This window comes from Coturnix japonica, chromosome 5 (assembly GCF_001577835.2).
Source record: "Coturnix japonica isolate 7356 chromosome 5, Coturnix japonica 2.1, whole genome shotgun sequence".
NCBI lineage: Eukaryota > Metazoa > Chordata > Aves > Galliformes > Phasianidae > Coturnix > Coturnix japonica.
The window spans coordinates 9000906-9020128 of NC_029520.1; the positions used below are offsets into that span (position 1 = coordinate 9000906).

A 19223-nucleotide genomic window follows, 5' to 3' on the forward strand; every position below is an offset into this window, starting at 1 on the left:
TTGTAGCATTTAGTCTACTTGACCAAGTCATGTGTAATTGTGGCAAACCCTAAAACAGAAATAAAGCTGAAATTAAATACTTTGTGTGGATTTTCTTGGTTTTTGTTTTTTCCCACTCAATTCTTGAATCTTTGAGATGGACACTATCTTGTCACTGTCTTGTCTCTGTTTTGCTCTATGTATACATAGTTCTGTTTTCCCCTGGTTTAAAGTATAAGCAATAACTACTTGTATGATGTCCTGCCTGGTATGGCACAAGCAAAACTAGATTTTTCTGTAGTTGGATATAATAAACAATATAAATAATTTTGGGCAGTATCTATCAAAGGGCAGAATTTGGTCCCTAGATGGAGCAAATTAGGTGAACTACTGTCTCCATTGTATGTGAGTACTGAGGTGTGGACAAGTAAGACCCGGGTCCTGTTGATACTGACTTCACTGTGTAATGGAAATCAGGAGGGGACAGTAAAGAACTGCATCTGTTTTCAGGTTGATTTAGCTAATATGGTGCAGTGAGATATTACTATAGCTGACCTGGCACAAAACTTTTCAAAAATCGTTAAGTAAGATGATGCTGATTTCTAGGCCATTTAGAGTCTCTTAACTGAGTTTAAATTACTAGTTGACTTGCAGAGTTTTAAGTCAATCTTTATTTCTACAGTAGTACTTAAAAACAAACATAACAGTCTTGATTCTTCAAGATATGCATTTGGATTTCCAGGGCTCAGTGGTGCTAGCAATCACATTTAAAGCAGTTCGTCCTCCAGATGGTAGATTGTTGAGACAGCAGTGACACTGCAGCACGGTGTATAACTTTAGCATCTTTATTATAGCTACCTAGCATCTAGCTACTGGCTTAGATGCTTTCTAAGCTTTGCAAACAAATATGGTTTGGAAACTGATCATGCCTGAAAGGTGAGTTTGACTTCTGCGCAGACCTCAGATAAACTTCCATTGTATTGAGTCTTTTGTCTTGTCAGTGGGACTGCGTGCTTGAAAGTGCTGCCTAAGGTGACTGAAGTTTTGCAGGTCTTCAGAAGGGCAGGGAGGAAAAGGGTGGAGAAGTTGCATAGTCCTGGGAGTGCACCATGACAAGAGAAAGTATATGTCTAATAGGATTTTGCTAGATCCAAGCTGGATATGAACACTCATCCTCCAGAAAGAGACCCAGGCCTGAGGGGTGTCCAGGGGATTCCAGCAGTAAGGCTGTCAGAAAACAGCTTTATGAGGCACTTGTTGAGATGAAGAGCTCTGGATGGTGTGAGTGCTGCTGTCCTATCTAGATGGATTTGAGTTCTGCTCTGCTTTGCTTGCTGTCACATTCATGTTCAGTACTGACTCAATTTGCCAAATATCAGCGCTGCACTGAGTTTTGATGCTGGTCCAGCAAGAGCATGTTACTTTGTAATAGCTGGCTGACGTGCTCATAGCTGTTGCTATGTTGTCCTGCCAGCACAGGGGTGTGTGGCCAGATCTGCTTTCTCAGTGTCCAGGTGGGGGATCAGAGCAAAGGGAATTTCTACAACATGAAATGGAAAACTTTTATTTGGTTTGTGTGGTTTGGATGATTGGTTTGGGAGAGCAAAAGATATCTAGACTTGCCTCCAAACTGGGGATGTTTTGTTGCGGCTCTGTGAAGTTACCACAAAGGGTAAAGATAGGATGGGTGTTTTTTCTTCCCTGGATATACCATGGTAAAAATTCTGTCTTGTAGTTCATTGCTGTTGAGATTTCTGTGGGAGCAAAATATGTCTTAGTTTTGTTGCTGTGGATACGTGAAGATATCAGTCATTCTCAGTCATAAGCTTTTTTATTTATTTATTTTTTTTTTAAGTACAAAAAGAGGAGGAAGGGAAAGAAAAAGAAATACTTTGCAGGAATCTAAGCAATAAGCAACTTACAGTTCTGTGTCCTTAAGTGCTTCACTTGATTGATTGGGTTAGGGAATTAAATGACATAAACTGCTGTTGTTGCCATTAAAATTTCCTTTACCTATGCTGGCTTCTTTTTCTGTCTTCCTTCCTGGGTGCTACTGAAGATTTGGTCAGGGTGTGATTGTGGGATGGCATTTACTTGACTGCTGCTCCCCGTTGAGCTGGGGGTGTGCAGGAGCATTGTGGGAGGGCTTGGTTCAGCTCTGCAGCGGACTGCTTGGAAAGGTCACTTCTGCCTTTCCTATATGTTATATTGTGGTTTATCCCAGGGCAGCTTGGTATGTTGGTGAGACTCAGTGTTATGCTGCAATACTAACTGGGCTGCTGAGAGGGCACGATGTAACCCAGGATCCTTAGCAAACAGGCTACCAGTTTGCTCTGACAGTGCTGTGCTAGCTTTGCACAGAGCATTCCTGTACCTGTTCTTTGCCTGGGCAGCAGGAAGCATCCTGCTGTTGTTGGTATTCCTTCCTCCTGGTGTCCTGGGTTGATGCACTTTATGGTGTGAGGTAGATAGCCCTCCTGTTCATAAGGATGGCAAGGACAAGTGTGTGGAATACTGTGATACTAGAAGAGAGGTATCAGCTCTCTAGGAACTGGAATAGCTCCTTTGGAAAAATACCTATGATATCCATTTAATGACAAGTGAGAGACAGTTGGCTCTGTCTAGTGTATTTTAGAAGCTAAACACCTGTCATGTTTTTAAAAAAACATCCTGTGTTTCTGAAGCCCTGGAACAGTTTTAAGATGACAGAGTATGCATTGAAACTGATGCATTTAAACAGTGCTACATCTCTGTTTGTGTGTGACTATATAAGAAAATAAATACGTTATCTGAAAAGAAACCTACTTAGTGCTGAATTTGAAATAATAGCAAGTCAGATTAAGACTTAAATTTTCTCTATTTAGTAGCAATTGAATTAAAGATTATGAACCAGTATAGGTTTGGCTAGGGCTTTAAAGGGAAAATAAGTACTTGAACCACAGGAAATCAATTGCTTAATAGTCTGGAAAAAGAGTTGACCACAATATCAGGACAACTGGTGAAAGCAACAGCCTATTCTGCAGGTGTAGGGGCTATACTTGTCATTCACGTTTTTCAGCAGTTTCAGTTGTGCCATGAGCAATTTTTTACATTACGAGATGGATTGGGAGATGAAAGTGCTGTATGGCTTGGGCCATAGGGGGACTGAAGAAAAATAAAGTTAAGGAGTGTAAGTTCCTGTGCCAGGATGAGAGAGTCAGCTACAAGTCTTTGCTTTCTTTCACTATAGAGGGTACTATTTAAATACAATTGCACAAGTAAAATCTGTTTGGATCAGCTTTCTTCTCCTACCGAGCTGTCAAGGCTGTGGTAGTTCAGGCAATAAAGTTGGTTAAAATTATACCTTTTTTCAAATTTTTGTTGGATTTCAATTTTTTTCCAAGAGCAGCTTGGCATGAAGTGAAAGTGTTAAAATCAACCAAACCACCACTACTCCAATTGCAGTAAAAACAAAAATTGAGTTTTAAATTGCTGATCTTAGCCAAGGTTTAGTACTTTGGGCTTTAATCTCTTGGGTATATTTAGTATCACTGAAGCTATTTATTATTAGTGTATGTTTTAATAGTGCCTGTATTATGAATGAACAGTCAGCACAGGAGAGCTGCTGCTCACATGGGTTGTAGTGTGCCCTGTGGTGGCTGAGGCAGGCTGGCTCTGTCTCACAAGCAGCCCTTTTGTTTTGGTGCTGGTCCCTCTGGGTGCTCAGCTCCGTAGCCACACTTGTGGAAGCCTAGGGAGGAGAGAATAATAGCCATGTCTGGGAACCTCAATAAATGATCTAGCACAACATGCAGGATTTCACATGATTTTGCATTCGTTAACAATTTCTGGTCCAAGAGCAGCTTATTTTGTTTTATTATAACAGCACAGATAGCTTCAAGTTTCTTGAAGTTATGTTCAATACAAAGATATAGAAAAGTATTCTACCCTTTTGCCTCCCATGTAGGCTTGCCTATTTAAAGATAAGCTGTCCTTCTCAATCTGCAGGGGGACAGTTACATCCTATCCACGGGATGCATTGTTCAATGCTAATTCCATCTAGAGTGCCCAGTGCATGTAAGAAAGCCTCATTTTTCAGCTCTATGCTTGTTAAGTCTCTCCAGGAGAAGAAGGAGCTTTCTTATGGGTCAGACTGAGACAGGGGAACGGGAAACAAGGATCACTGATCTTGCAGCTTTCAATGCTATGCGCTGAGCACAGATGCCTTTGCTAACCCAAACACAGAATGACAGTACTTAACAAAACCTTTTCAAATGAATATTCCAGGCCATGTAATTCTATCTGGGAATGCTGCTAAAAGACTGTGTGACACATGGTTATGTTGCTTAATAGAGTGTTGGAAAGTGTCCATCTAGTGTTACAGTAAGGCATACTGTGGAGTAGAAAGGTAAAATATCTTGCAGTTGGCCAGCCATTTATCTGTACTCTGAGTCAGCTGCTTCTGAATAAACAGGAACTCATCTGTTTACTAGTTTCTGTAACTGCTGTTGGGTAAAGCAAAGGTGAAAGAAGAATATTCCCCGGGGCTTTAATCTTGGACAGTGAAGAAATTTCTTTAGTTGTACATAGATCTTGAAAGAGTACAGGATCACAGTTCATCAGTAATATTTGCAGCTCTGTGCTGTCTCTGGGCATAGGGAACGTAGCTATGAGCTGGAGCTTTATCGAATTTAGTGTTTACTCAAGGAAACTGAGATGCAAGTATGCTATAGGCAGATATTATGGACCTTGTAAAGAGCAACTCTGAAGAATAAAATCAATCCAGGACCCATAGTAATGAGAGAAGCAGATGTAGGAATACAATCGTCAAGGTTAATGCTGATGTAAAGAGCTTCCTTAGAAGCTTCCAGACTTTCCTTACCTTCCTGTGGCTGACTTTTGGCTCTTGTTCTCAACCTGCTGTGAGGCTGAAGTGAGTATCAGTATTTAATTTGGTTAATATGTAGTTAAAATTTTTTATGTATGTACGTATAATCTATAATCTCTCCATACATTAAAGCAAAGTAAACAAATACCCAACTGACAGGGGTTTTTAGGAGGGCTATGTTGAAACTTGTGCAGATACCAGTGCTTATCTGTTAGCTTTGCTCATTTTTGTGTACATGGTGGTGGGCTTGAGTTTGGGGGAAAGATGCAAACTGCAATCTTACTTGAGGCTGAGGAGATGCCTTCTTAAACAAAAAGCAATTGGTGTTCATGTATGCTTTAAAAGGTATTTCTCATAGCCTCTTGTGTGTAGTGAGACTTCACAAAGTATCTGTTTGTCTGTTTGTATTATGAGTACAGCTGATGCAAGTGTACAGGCTGTAAGTGTCCTTTTATAGCTGCAGTAGTTGAAAGGGCAGAGACTGGAAATTGCCTCTTACAACTGGCTGAAGTTGCTGCCCTCATCTGTGTGGCACAAGATGTTTGTGTGTGTTCCCTTCAGGACATGGAAGCTGGGTTGCTTTGCCTGTGTATGTCCTGTGTGCCTTTGTGACAGAAATCAGGAATTTCCCTTCCTTGCTTTTCCTGGCAATACCTAGCTGTGGTCATCTATGGAGGGGGGAGGGGAAAGTCAGTATGTAATGCCCCCCTGGGAAGAGCCATGTAGCAAAGCTTTTACTCCTTTCTAGGGCCATCAATGCTGTCTGCATTGGTTACATTTCTGTTTCTTGCACCTGCTGCTCCAGAGGGAGCAGCTGGATTACTGCCAGGTTATGGGTTTTCCCTTGAGATGTAGAGAGAGAGTGAAAGTGGTGGCATGGTAGAACTTGCTGATTAGGGTCAGAAAAATGCAAAGTGAAGTAATGTTAATATGTTGTGCTGCTTAGCTTCTCCGAACTGCAGGTTCACTCTTTGCCTTTGAACCAATAAGAAGCAGTAAACTCTGCTCAGCAGTAGAGAATCAACCAGAAGATGTTCTACATCTGCACATCAACTGAGTTTCTAGAAATGCAATCATCAGGAAACAGCCCTTGTTGAGTCATAACAGAGTCAGCTGGGCCTCTGTTGTGTCTGATGGTAACCTAAAGTAATGCCCAGGGAAAAGCACAACAATGTAAGGATGTTTCAAAGTAAGAAAACTGGAGAGCAGCAGGGCTCTTGCCGAGCTCAGGGTGTCCCAGGTCCTAGAAAGCTGAGCTGCCTGTAGCAGGTCTTTAATCAGACAGTTTGAATTTGAGCAGTAGGACTTGATTCAGCCTCTCCTGCAAAGCTGTAATTTACTTGCTTAAGAAGCTGTGAATTGAGCCTGAAGAAATCTCCTAAACACTTGGGAGTTGTCAGGGTTGTCCCTTTAGATGGACTGCAGGTTGCATGGTGCACATCAGACAGCCAGGAAGCATTTAACAAAGGCCGGGACAGTGAGATTAAACACGTGCCTCTGGTTTCTGGGGCAGGATGTTTGGTATAGCTGACTTAGGAGGGGAGCAGCGTTGTACTAATTGGAGTTATGCTGCAGCTGACATTCCTGTTATTATTCATGTAATGCTTTGAGGCCCTGTTGTGCTCAGCAACGCTTGATAAATAAACATGTTGTAAAAGATGATCCCTGGATTATCCCTGGAGCCAAAATAAATAAATAAAGAAGAAATTGACCTGAGAATGTAAGTGGAGATAAGGCTGACAAAATGTCTTGCCTGGAAGCATATATACAGTGGTTTGCTGGCTGAGAGGGAAATGGAACCCTGGTGCCTTGGTCTCTGCTTGTGGTACTGAGGTCTCTGCTGAAACTACAGCCACTTGGGCTCACACTTTGGGTAGATCAAGGGCTGTGTGTGCAGTAACGGGTGCATTCAGAGGAAGATTTTGAATGTCTAACAGATTGGAGGAGTAGGTTTACATGGAACATATTGAGACCAACTTCTGTGATTAGTGTTATTGTACCACTTCTGATGGCATCAGCAACCTCTTTGAGGAGGCAGGGTTAGAGGCTGAGTGCCCTTACATGACCTAAACATTGACATTGTTTAACTGTAATGGTGAAGGTGTGGTGGTACTGGGTTTTATGTGACCACATGGGCTTATTGGAGACAGTGTTGCATCCCTGCTATTGCACCTTCTCTGTCTCAACCCTGCAGCTGGTTGCAGACTGTGCTGAAAGCTGTAATAGAGGTGCAGCTTCTGAGACAGGCTGTACTTACTGCTGCATTCCTATAGAATGAAAAGATATGGGCAAGATGTGATCTTGTTCACCCGCACTTGTGATTTTAGCGTAGCATACACACTATGTTATATTCTAATGAGTAGTCGAGCTGGGCCAGATCAGTAGTCTGTCTAGCTTGTTTTCTCATTCATAGTAGCTAGGCATGTCTGTTGAATCAGTCAACACCAGCCCACTGTAATAATGGAGAAAGAGGGATTTGTTGGTAACCTTCAGCTTCTAACTTGCTGTTGCTTGATGATTGGATTTGTTTTTCTAGGAAGAATCTTTGCTGTTATGAGTCACTCTGGCTTATAAGGATTTAGCTTTCAGCTGCTTTTTGCCTTATAAGGTGATGCTGCTTCTGGTATTTGTCAAGTTTAAAAAAATATTTGTAATCTAAAAATTGTCAGGCAGCTTTCCTGAAGAAACACTTGATATCCACTTCCTTCATTCTTTATGGGTTGTTTTTCTTTTTTTCTTGGGAGGGAGATTGGAGAGGGAAAACAAAACAACAAAAACTCAAACCAAAATAAGGCAACATCCAGGGAATGCATTACTGATGTTCCTTTGGGGATTGCTTGATTTATGTGGCAGTGAAATGTCAGACAGCAATGTTCCTGCACATGCCAGAGATATAGCTTGCTTTCTGTTACGCTGCATTTCTAGACTGTCAGGAAGATAGTGGCATTCAGCACCTGAGGTAGTGAGATCTAAGATTCTCTGTTGTATTTTGTTTCACAAGTCACACTAGCGAACCAGACACAGTTGGTCTATAGACCAAATGTCTTTCAAATGGGTGCGGGGGGAAGGGGGAAGTAATTTCAGTCTTTGTTGTCAGGATGGATGTCAGTGTGTTGATAGGAGCTGGGTTTTTACCTTGGGTAGGTTTCAGGGGTGCTAATTGCATTGTGCTTAGCTAAAAAATCTCTACAGTTCCAAATGTAACATTTAATATACACCAAAATTCCTGTGGCACAAAGCAATAGTGCAGTTCATCATCAGCTGTAACTGATAAAGCTGCAGTGGATGAGGCAAGACTTGTTTTTAAGGAATCTGTCTATGCTACAGACTTTACTACCTATTTTCAGAGGTGGCGCTGAACCATTGATGTTGTGTTTGAACATTACTAAGTATCTGAGTATAGCTATAACCTTGCGTGGCGTTGCTGTTCTTCCTTGTGTAGCATAATTTTGTGGAATTTTACTATTCCTATTTGGAAGATACCTTTTATTTGTGGTCATTTGCAGTGTAAGCCACCCCCATTGATTAGGGCAAATGCTTTGTCAAAGTTTCAAGCTTTTAAGAAATCTCCAATATGTCAATCAGTATTGGATGAATTGAGTTTCACTTTACTGATAAACTTGATTGAGGCTGAAGAGCATGTGATGAAGTACATAGGGGAGGAGAAGGACATTGTGAAGTAGGCAGCTGTAATCCTGGATTGAAAAGTGCTCCTGACTTGACTTCTCATTACTGCATGCCTATTTTACTCATAAATGTGGTGTTTTGTTTCTTGCAGAGGCATCATTGAAGGGGTGGCCATTATTGCTGTGGGACATCAAACGCTACTTCCAATTGCACCGTGTGTACCATCTGTAAAACCACCAGTCACAGTGAGTTTCTCCTATATGTTCTATTTTCCTCAGTGAAGATTTATGAATTGTAATCTGTGAAAATAATCTTATTCTCTATGATTTGTTCATTGGCTTTACTACCACAAAAAATAAACTGATCTACCAGTTCCAAGCAAAATAGATATATAACACTTGTCCTCCTCAGGCTGGATTCTCAGTACTGAAAACTCACCTTTCATGGCTACCTGCACACCTTGCAGTGTGGCTTGGGGTACGAGGATGACAGATGACCAGGAACTTTGGTTGTTCTGGTTATTCACCCACTGACCAAGATGAGGATTGGAAAAAATATTCTGTTCCTGAGAACAGCTTCTGAAGGAAAAACTTCTTTAAATGAGAGAAATAGTTGCTTAGCCAATGGACATTGAACTACTCTGCTAGTTCCAAGTGCCAGAAGCAAACACGTCATACGCTGATAATCATAGGCAGTGACGTGAGAGAGGGAGCCTGGGTGCTGGGGTGTTCTTGATTTTGTTGTTAGGTGCACTCTTGAAATGAGGAGCTGGATTCTTTTTCAGGGCTGTAAGGGAGTTGGATTATTCAGTGCTATTTGGTTACCAAATATAAGAAATAATGGAGTAAAATGTTTTACCTAAACAAAACACCACAAAGGAAATGCTTCCCTACTCCTACCAGTGAACTCTGAATGTCTGCATAACTTGTCTGTGATTTTTTTGTCAATAATTCCTTCTGTCAATAACTCAGTAGAGCAGACTTGGGTGATTTCTTTTGATATTTTGTGCTGCTTAAAGTGACATAACGATTGTTCACAAAGCCATCGCTGGTTTTGTACTTTATGTGGGGAATCTATCTGTACACACAGAAGAGCAAGAGCACATCTAGGCCTGTGCAAATGTTTGTTTTGAGGAAAACGTGAGGACTAACGTGAGGACTCAATGAACAGAAAGGGAAAAAAAAAGTGCTTGAGGGAGCTTAGGATGCTTGTGCAGTTAAATACTACTGAGTGTTGAGGTGGTGCAGATTGGGTATAAGGGAAGTACTCATGCTCAGGGAACTGATTTTCCTCAGAATTAATGACAGCAGCAGGAGGAAACAACAACATTTTAAAAAGACAGGCCCACTATCTCAGAAAGGGTGTAGGAAAGAGAACTGAACACAATGTGTATTACTCTGTAAATACTGCTGGTGCATAAAGTATGTAAGATATAGAAACTGGAGAAATGCAATTTCTAGTGAGTTTTTGTTCCTTTGGAAGGACGGAGCCAGTTTGTAGCGTATATAGTGAAGAATAATTATCAGAAATTGAATATTGAGTGAAAGTAATTGTTTTAATCAAAAGTAGTTGGAAATTAAGCAGAGTCAAAGGAAATGCAGCTGCTCAACTGGAAGACTGCTTCTAATGTTGCAAATGTTCTCTAAGATGCGTATTTAATGTATTAGGAATATTGATCAAGGCCGTGGTGTACCTTGATTAGTGCTATTTTTCCTGATCATTGTGGTCAAACGTCAGCTCTTCAAGTTCTTCTACTTATTCTGTGAACAAGAGCAATAGATCTAGTGCTGGTGTGATACAGAACTCTGGTATTGTATGAGGTGGTTAGCTTGGCTCCTTCTTCTGATTTAACACAGTGCAGAAATAAGTGCTTTAATTGCAAGAAATAGGCTGTGGGGAGCTCAATTTCTGTATTCTCCTTTGAGGTTGTCTAGTAAATCTGCAAATGAGCTTTACCACTGCTAAAAGAAGCAGGATCTGGTCGCTGAGGCTGCACATGATTGTTCCTCTCCCCCCCCCCCCCCCTTTTTTTTTTCCCTTTTCATAATGAAGGAAGAGGATTGTGTCTAGATAGGAAGTGAAGGGGAGGTTACATACTGTGACAGTGATGCTGAGGTGTCAATATGGCATCCTAACATCCACTCTCCACCTCTGAGTGTTAAGTGTATCTCACCTCCCCCTATGAGAATACTCACTTTGACCTGGGACACCAGAGGATGCAAATAGCTCTCAGGGTCATGTTCACGTGGCTATGTTGGAATGCTTTGCCTTGTGTCATCGTGTCTGCTTGACTCAACTGGTCTGGCTGTCATGTGTTGGCTTCACACCAGGTTTGGGGGAAAGACTTTCACCTTGGCTTTCCGAATGTCACCACTCTTTTCAGAGATGGATTATTTCATAGCTGCACAGCCTACCTCAAAATAGATGCTATTCCTGTTGTGTCAATGAGTAGGATCTTGATGGGATTGACAGCTATAAAACATTCCCTCTGAACTCTGAGATGAAAGCAAGCCATTTCTTTTCTCCTTCCAAAGATGTTTGGTTTCTTGGTGTTTTTTCTTTATTTTAGTTACAATAGCAGTATCTATGGCAGCATGCTGTAATGCTTCATGCTATGGGAAGCTGGGAATAGGGAATTGAAAGGCAACTTTGCCAAGAGGCTTCAGTCTGAGATGGTATGCAGGGCTCTTACGGCATTACCTGAATCTTCCTGGTGATAGTATGAGAAGGAATAGGGTGTAAAATCAAGTTACAGCTTACATGTTGAGGTTGCAAAGATGCTCCTTGGGGCTTGATTTGCTTACTTGCTAATGATGTGGTGTACAGAACAGAACAAAGAAATCTTCTTAGCTCTGTGCTGCAGAGATACACACCAGCCGTGCTTTGGCTCCCAGCCCAGGGTGAAAAGGATGGCTGGTCATATGCTTTTCCAGTGTTGACAGTTATTACTGTCGGGGAGGGATGTGACTTGGGTCTAAGGTAGGGATAACAGTGTGAGTGCTTTTAAACAGGAAGGTGGATTTTGGAAGATAATGTAATTTCTGTTCCATAATAAAAGGAAACACCAGGATTTTTTTTCATTTTTCACCATTCACTTTTTCTCAGTTTTTTTTTTTCTTCAACTCTGACTCCTATCAGTGTCCTTTCATCCTAAAATATGCTGGTAGTTAAAAATCTTTTATTATATGTGTGGTTCATCCAGTCTCAAAAGCTGTTTTTCTTCATTCCAGAGCCTGCCACCTTAGAAAATGCAAGGAAGTGGGCTGTTCTGCAGAAATAACTCTGTTATAGATCCTTGTGAAGGTGTCTGGAAGAACTGTGCAAGAAAGCAGTGTAGGAACTTGGAGGGTAGATCAGTTGGATTCCTGTTTCAGGCTGTTTATTCATAGCTTTAACAAGCTAAAACGAATTATTTTTAGCTCGCCTTTTTCCCCCTCCTTATTAACCCAAAGAAATGTCTTCCTCAGAGGAGAGGGTGGAGTTGGGAGGAAGGAAGGGTGGAATTGCAGTGGCTTCATTAAATCAGTTTTGAGATCATCAGCACACAATCCCATTTTTGCAGTGCAGTTCTGAGTACACAAGAGTCACTTGATGTTTTCCAGAGAGGGAAGCTTTGTGTGCAGAAGGGGGAGAGCAAGGACCTCTGAGACATCAAGGCAGTTATGGAATGCTTATGATTTCTGCTGAGTTTTCTTCTTCCATGCATGTTGGGGTTTTTATTTATTTATTTATCTATCTATTTATTTATTTATTTATTCTGGTTACCTCTATTAAGGCTTAGTTTCTGTCCGAGGAAAAGTGTGGCTTGGTGAGAGTTCACACACAGAATCACAGAATTACCCAGGTTGGAAGGGACCTCATAGCTCCCAGTGTTGCAAGATACAGGCTGTTTAGATGTTGCTAAAGCACTAATGGTAGATCTTCTCTCTGAGATCACAGTGCATATTTGGTGAGGAATAAGACTAAGAGTAGGAAGTGAGCGCCAGAAGTAAGTCATTTGAATGGGGCACAATAGAGAGGGGATTCAAGCTCTCCCATGTCTCAGTATGTGTATTTTGATAGTTTCATTGTAAGTAGTTTCTGATCTAGACAAAGAGGAATTAGCACCTTTCTTACTAGTATATGACTGTAGCATTCACTTATAATATTATTCCTCACTTTCATGTGGACCGTGAGGAGTTGCTGAATCTGAGGCCTGTAGATCTGATCTGTTGGGAGGGGGAAAAATAAGTGCAAATCCTTTGAGACTGACTGACCACCTTGCAGCCAGCGCTGTCTGGTCAGTGCAATCCACTGCTGCTTGATTTACTCAAATCTCCTGGGCTTTGAAGCTGGTTCTTCAGTACTTATTGAAGGTTTCCCCTCCCTCTACTAATAAGAGCTGAATGATTGTTGCTACAGAATATCTGTGAAGTAAGAATGGGGAGCTGCTCATGTTGTCCTATGTGAGTCTACAGGCTACTGCATCCTAAGTCATTTCTTCTTGATATGTACTGACTCTGTTGCATGTTCTCCTGCCTTGCTGAAGAACAGAGGTTGTTGAATCTGTTAAAAAATGCAAACCCCAAATCTCCTGTAGAAATAAGAAAGGTAAATCCTTTCATGTCTAACCCCTCTCTCCCATATCAGAGGGCTCCTAGTTTTCTTCTTTGTACTGTTACTGGACCCTGTGTATGAGCTTAGAGCTGGAAAAGACAGCCTGACTGACATCTCAGTGCCAAGGGAAGCTCCCTGCTGCTGAAGATGAACATGAGGCAGGAGTCCTTTCATCAGACTCTCAAATTCTGTCTTACCTGCTTTCTTCTAGTGTTCCACTTCTCCCACTGGGAGGCTGCTGCAGAGAACGTCTGCTCCGTACTTGGATTTTTCTTATCTCTAGCATAGAACTGTTCATGGTTATCTTGTGTCTCTGCTGCATCAGGGATCACTCTATGGGTTAAACAGCTCTTTGTTTCTTGTTTCTTTCCCTCTCCCTTCCCCCCTCCCCCCAATTTTCACCAAACCTGTCCTTTATCAGGCTGTGTACTACCAATTTAAACAAACCAAGCTCTCATGAGATAGGTTTCTTATTCTTAGCAGTGCTTCTGTACGCATTCTCACTTCAGTTAATCATTTCTGACTTACAGTGTGGCAAGTACTGCTCACAGTGAGTGTGTGAGAATGGTCTGTTTTCAATATCACTAATTTCAGCATCTGAATGTGAACTGTGTTTTAAGCTAGATCACATATTTGCAAGGGATCTTCTGGTCTTGCTTTGAAGATGTCAGTAATGGGACTCTTTCCACTTCAGGGGAGTTTTGTCAATGGTTACTTTGATGTTTAAGTATATACCTTAATTTGAATAGGTTACTTCTTGCCACTGCATCTTGAAATGCTTTTCTTTCTTAGTTTACTTGAGTCTTTTATTGTTCAGAAATCCAATTTTCTTGAAAGTGCTCTTTTACTTGTAGACTATGTAAAGCAATCAGCAAATTAAATGGATCTAAATTTCAGAATCTGAGTACTCCCATTTCAAGAAAAGGTCCCTTTTAAGGTATGTTTCAATATCCAAAAGTGGCTCACTATCATCTTCCATTTCTGGGTGACACTGGGCACTGCACCAGCAAGAGTGTATGCAAAGAATGGAAATAAAGTCTATTATTTATGACCTCTCTGAGCTTCCCTGGCTTGTGTGAGGGAAGCGAAACTACTTGGAAATACTTTGCCTCCCCCTGGATTTCTGACTTCTTTGAAGGTTGTCTTGATCTTTGTGAATAATCTTTGGCTTATATGTTTGATTTCATGCCAGCAAACTAAATCTTTCTATAATGCGCATTCCTTCAGGGTTTGTATATCATGAAGATTTGAGGGATTTCTCCCACTGTTCTGTGTAGTGCTGTTCCCCTTCATCTCACATGGAAGAACAGTAGGATATAGTTGTGAGCAAGGCACAGTCTGCCATGTCTGAAGTCAGGGTTTGTTACCTGGCTGTGCTGCAGGCTTTCTGCCTGTCTGAGAGCGAATTGCACAATTGCTTCCTGTATCTGCCTTTAAACTAAGGGCAATGATGCTTTTCTTGGACCAGCTGAGAGGCTGCTTTCCTAAATGCTCGTGGTGGCACATTCTCTGACTGCTTAGCTGTTGGAGTTATGGTGATGGTAGTGCGAAGGTGAGGTCTACAAGCTGGGGAATGTACAGATAGAGCACAACCTTGGTCAGGCTGGATGGGCTCTGAGCACCTGATCTAGTGTAGGTTTCCTTGTTCATTGCAGGGGAGTTGACCTAGATGGCCTTTAAAGATTCCTTGCTACTCAAGCAATTCTATGTTTCTATAAAACCGAGCTTGAAGTTCTTAAAATTGAGAGTTTCTTAGGGTACTAGTCATCAGTTTGTCTTAAAATTAAGTAGATGCCTTATGTCTTTTTATTATATTTCTTTTAATGGGCATAAGCTACCTTCAGGGTTTTAATGAAAGTCCCAGCATGAAAAAATGAATTGCTTTTTCCTTCTTATTCTTTCAGGGTATTAGTCCTCATCTAAATGACTTTGGCAAATTACTTTCAAGCATTTAACCTCCATGATCATAATTTTATTTATAATAATTAAATTCTTACACAATTACAAGCTTTTGCCTCTAGAAAATGCCTGTGTGCTTGTCCTGCTAGATTGCTCTACTAGCCTACATGTACAGTTCATCTGATAAGTATGCTAAGAGAGCACCCCATCTTTAAATATATTCATCTTCTCTAAGGTGGCAGTCATCCCTGTGCTCTGGGCATCCTTTGTCATAAACTCAGCCATTAAAATAACTTGCTGTAAATCCTGTTGTCCTTGAATAATTTTTCACATGTACAATTATAGTCCCTTCTAGCTCCTTTCTTCCTGCTTTTAGGGACAGAAAAAAAATGCTCTACTGCTTCTAAATGTATTCTTTTTCTGCTATGTCAAATGTAACGTAAAAGTTTGTTGTGCAGTTCTCTTCTAGCTATGTGCTATAGTTCGTTAAAAGTGCAGTTACATAATTTATATGAATTCAGAGGGAGGAAGTTGATGTCTGTACCAGCTTATTTTTTGTAATTCTCTGTGGAAGCTTGGAAAAATTCAGGGAAAGCAATAGGCATTTGAAATTGAAGTTTAGATTGGAGCATTTCTCATGTACTTTATATGTTCCTGGAGTCTTGACTTTCATTGGTAGGAGCAGTCTCTCAGTTTAAGTAATCAACTGCTTTTTGGTTGTGAAGCAATGTCCTTATAGCTATTTGTTCTTGACAAAGATGGTGGTCAGTGTCTGGATTACTTTGAGTTGAGAGATTAGCATAACCTCCTCTATATTTAATTATGAATATGTGCCAGGAAACAGCCTCCTGTTTACAATTTAGTCTGAATGAGACTGATTTGTTTGCACTGCAGAAATATTCACGAGCTTTAAATACCAAGCAACTCGTGATATGTAAGCACTGTACAACTCCAGAACATGAAGGTGGTCCCTAATTTCAGCCCAGAGAGGAATAAATGCTGCATTAACAAATACTCCTGCTTCCATACAGGTCGTGCTAGCTGTGCCTGGCCCTTCCAGAGGAAGGGAATACAAAGCCTATGCTATAGGCTGGTGATACAGTTGGTCTCTATGTAAAGGAGGTATCTAATGCTTCTGAGATGCTTGCATGCAGATAGGCTTCTTGTCCTGGGTAGCATGAGGAAGAGGTAGTAACCAGTAATGGGCTGTTTGTATCCTGGTGAAGGTGACCCAGTCCTGGTTGTGCTTTTTCCAGAGAACCCCTTGCAATTGAACAGAGGGACTGTGGGCTGTGTGGATTGCTTTTGCTACCTGCATCTAATCAGAAGTGCTGTGTTGCCTGAGAAGAGAATAGCTGGGGCCCTGGTTAATGAGAACTGTATGAGCTCTTCTGCTGGGGCATAGGTTAGGACATTTCCAGTTTACATCATTAAGTTATACTTTAGGACTCCCTTGCCTTGTTCACCTATTTTAAAAAAAGTTAACAGAAGCTGGGGCTTATCTTCCCCTTTGCACCTGGAAGCTGCATTTGAGCCAAGGATTAAGGGTTGAGGGACAGTCCTGCTGACATGAACTTAAGGGAGAATTTTGAAGGAGCAAAACTCTTGTCTTGAGAATTTTCTTCTGATGGTTCTTTTCATGCTCTTGGACATCACTTAAGTGCTGCTTGTGTTAATCTGCAGACTCAGGAATATGGCACAGCTCTCATTTGCATTTTGTCTGTATTCGAAAGGATATCTCTGCAACTGTGAAGACTGCATCTTGATTCATTTTAATTGGTAACATAGACTGTACAGAAACTCAGGACTTTGCATTCTCAAGGGTAAAATTTCCAGTCAGCACAGAAAGTGGATTCGTTTTTGCAAACCCCATGTCTGTACTTGAATCTCAAGTTAGGTGCTGCAATCAGTTTGACACTCAGTGAAATGAATCCACCATTAGCTTTAAATACCTAGAGACTTGCTGTCCATGTTTGACTGAGTTATATGGGCTCATCTTCCAGTCAGTAAAGAGAAATAGATGTTTTGGGACGCAGTTCATCTGACCCCTTTTTAGACAACTGCTTTAGAATGAGGTGTGTTCTACCCTGGAAGTGCTTATTTCTATGTTATTTGCAGTGGTGGCTCAGGCAACTAGCACGGAAGTTCATGTCAACATTGGTTCAAATGGACCCCTAATGAAATGCATACACTTTTAAATTTAACATATTAGGTGTGTTTGGTAAAGCATTGTTCCTAACCAGCAGACACGTCCTTGTACCCAGGAAACAGGTGGTGTGCTGTAACTTCTTCTGTTGTAACTCTCCATCTTTCTATTTAGTGACTGAAAACATTTCCATTGTGACAGGAGCATTGCCTTTAGAAAGCTCATTTATCTACACAAATCCTTTCTGTGGTATTTTTCCACTAGCGTTGGCCTTTTGCTTATCTATCTTAGAACTGGATTAACTTCAGAAAGGCAAAAGTGCTTCGTATAGAACTCCAAGGCACATTTATTTCTTTGACCAGTGAATCAGTATCATAGTTCCCCGGGGACTGGGAAAGAGCTGTATTATGCTGGAGTTGTACTTCTGAGTCTACTTTCCTGAACACTGAATTTCCAAGGAAAGGTATAAATCTCCTTTTGTGTTGGAGAAGAATCTATATGTAACAGTTTTCAGTAGCCTTATTCTCTTTGTGTTGATGCTTTGTCTGTCTTTTCTGCCTTCCTCCCTTTCCTCAGGTGCTACGGTATATTAGCATCCTTTGAGGTAAGCACAACTTCTCTGTCACTGTGTGGAACAGATTTGTATTCAGGGGGATTTTTTCCTGTGTCAAAGCCAGTATTTCATTGCTTTGTAACACTAACCTTCTTGGAACCCTTCAGCTAATATTCCTCTTGTCCTATGTTTTTTTATTGACTGTGGTGCATTGAGTTTTGCTTCCTTCCCTAGTAATTTTTTTCGTTTTTATTCATGTCTAATATGTCCATTTCAGGAAGCAGCAAAACCCTTTCACTATGAAAAGCGAGGCTGGTTGTAGGGGCTTGATGAAAGCGACAGTAGGAGGCACATACTCTTGTGTCACATTTGTTTTATAGATGAGGATTAGTGTGCAGCACAGAGGCATGCATTTTGGCTTTGCAGGATCCTTCTGTCTGTGTTCAGGTAGTTTCTTCTACAGTTTGAGAGGCTGCGCTGAGGCTAGTCAGACACACTTTAGTTGAACAAAAAAGGCAATGAACTGTGGTCCAGTTCTCCCCCCGTTGCTGGTTCAGTGGGAATCCCAGATGTTTTGTTGCTTCTGTGCTTCTTTTTTCCCCTCCCACGATTCCTGCATGCTTGCTTTGCAAGCTCTGTCAAGAAGAAGCTTCATGCCTTCAGTGCCAGTACAAGAGGAAGTGCATGAAAACTGATTTCGTTTTGTTTTCCTCTCCTTCTGCTCCATTTGGAGTTATTTTGAGGAGGTGCTGGAGTTCCAGTAGCTCAGAGCATTGCTTGGCAAACTTTTTTTCCCCTTTCCTTCCCCTGGTTGCCTTGGGCATTTAATCTTGGCACAATCTTGCCATGTTTGTTTTAGGAGACTGGAAAATTACACTACATATTGTGGAAGGAAGGACTTACCTGCATTGCAAGTATCAACCACTGTATTCAAATAACATTTACTTTACAGCGGTCCCTATTTTGATGACCTTCTCTTTAATGTATACATATTCCAAGCCTTTGTTCTGCACCTCCCCATTGGCATTCTCCCAGCTTTACAAGGATGCAGTTCAGTCAAAACTGAAAACATTTGCCTTTCATGACTATTGAGCGCTCAGAGTTTTGATACCTTGCTTTGAAAGTGCTGGAAACATGAATGACAAATCTAGCCATGGAGCAGATGAAGAAAAACATTCAACACTGGGATCTTTCAGAATGAAGTAGAATTCTGAAAGGCAGAGAGAAGTAGGAGAGAGTTGGTGGTGGGAAAATTTAGCAAGTTAATATTTTTGGAGATGTTTTAATTGGATAGGCTGGGAGAGTGTGAACATGATGCTGGAAACAAGTCATGGAGTCCTGGGAAGAGGGAGGGAAAGTAATTGTAAACATGACTAGCAAAATAATATACTTCATGAGCAAATTCTATTTAAATGTAAATTACCCAAAGTGATTTTTTTTTTTTTAGTGGAATTTTTAGTAGCATAGTGAGGAAAGACAGAGGTATTTTTCCTCATGTTTAAATATGTGATTCAGACAGCTGTAGAGAGCTACTGCCATCCCCCTTCTCTCTACCT

General features: G+C 41.1%; 1 protein-coding gene across 7 annotated transcripts in view; it reads left to right on the forward strand.

Annotated features, from left to right (window-relative positions):
• Nucleotides 1-19223, forward strand: part of TSPAN4 (tetraspanin 4) — a 379559-nt gene that overhangs the window by 47886 nt on the left and 312450 nt on the right. For all 7 annotated transcript variants that reach the window (XM_015863761.2, XM_015863758.2, XM_015863754.2 and 4 more), the window contains one exon: nucleotides 8625-8718. The gene's annotated coding sequence lies outside the window, so the exon portion shown is untranslated. The remainder of the gene's footprint in view (nucleotides 1-8624; nucleotides 8719-19223) is intronic.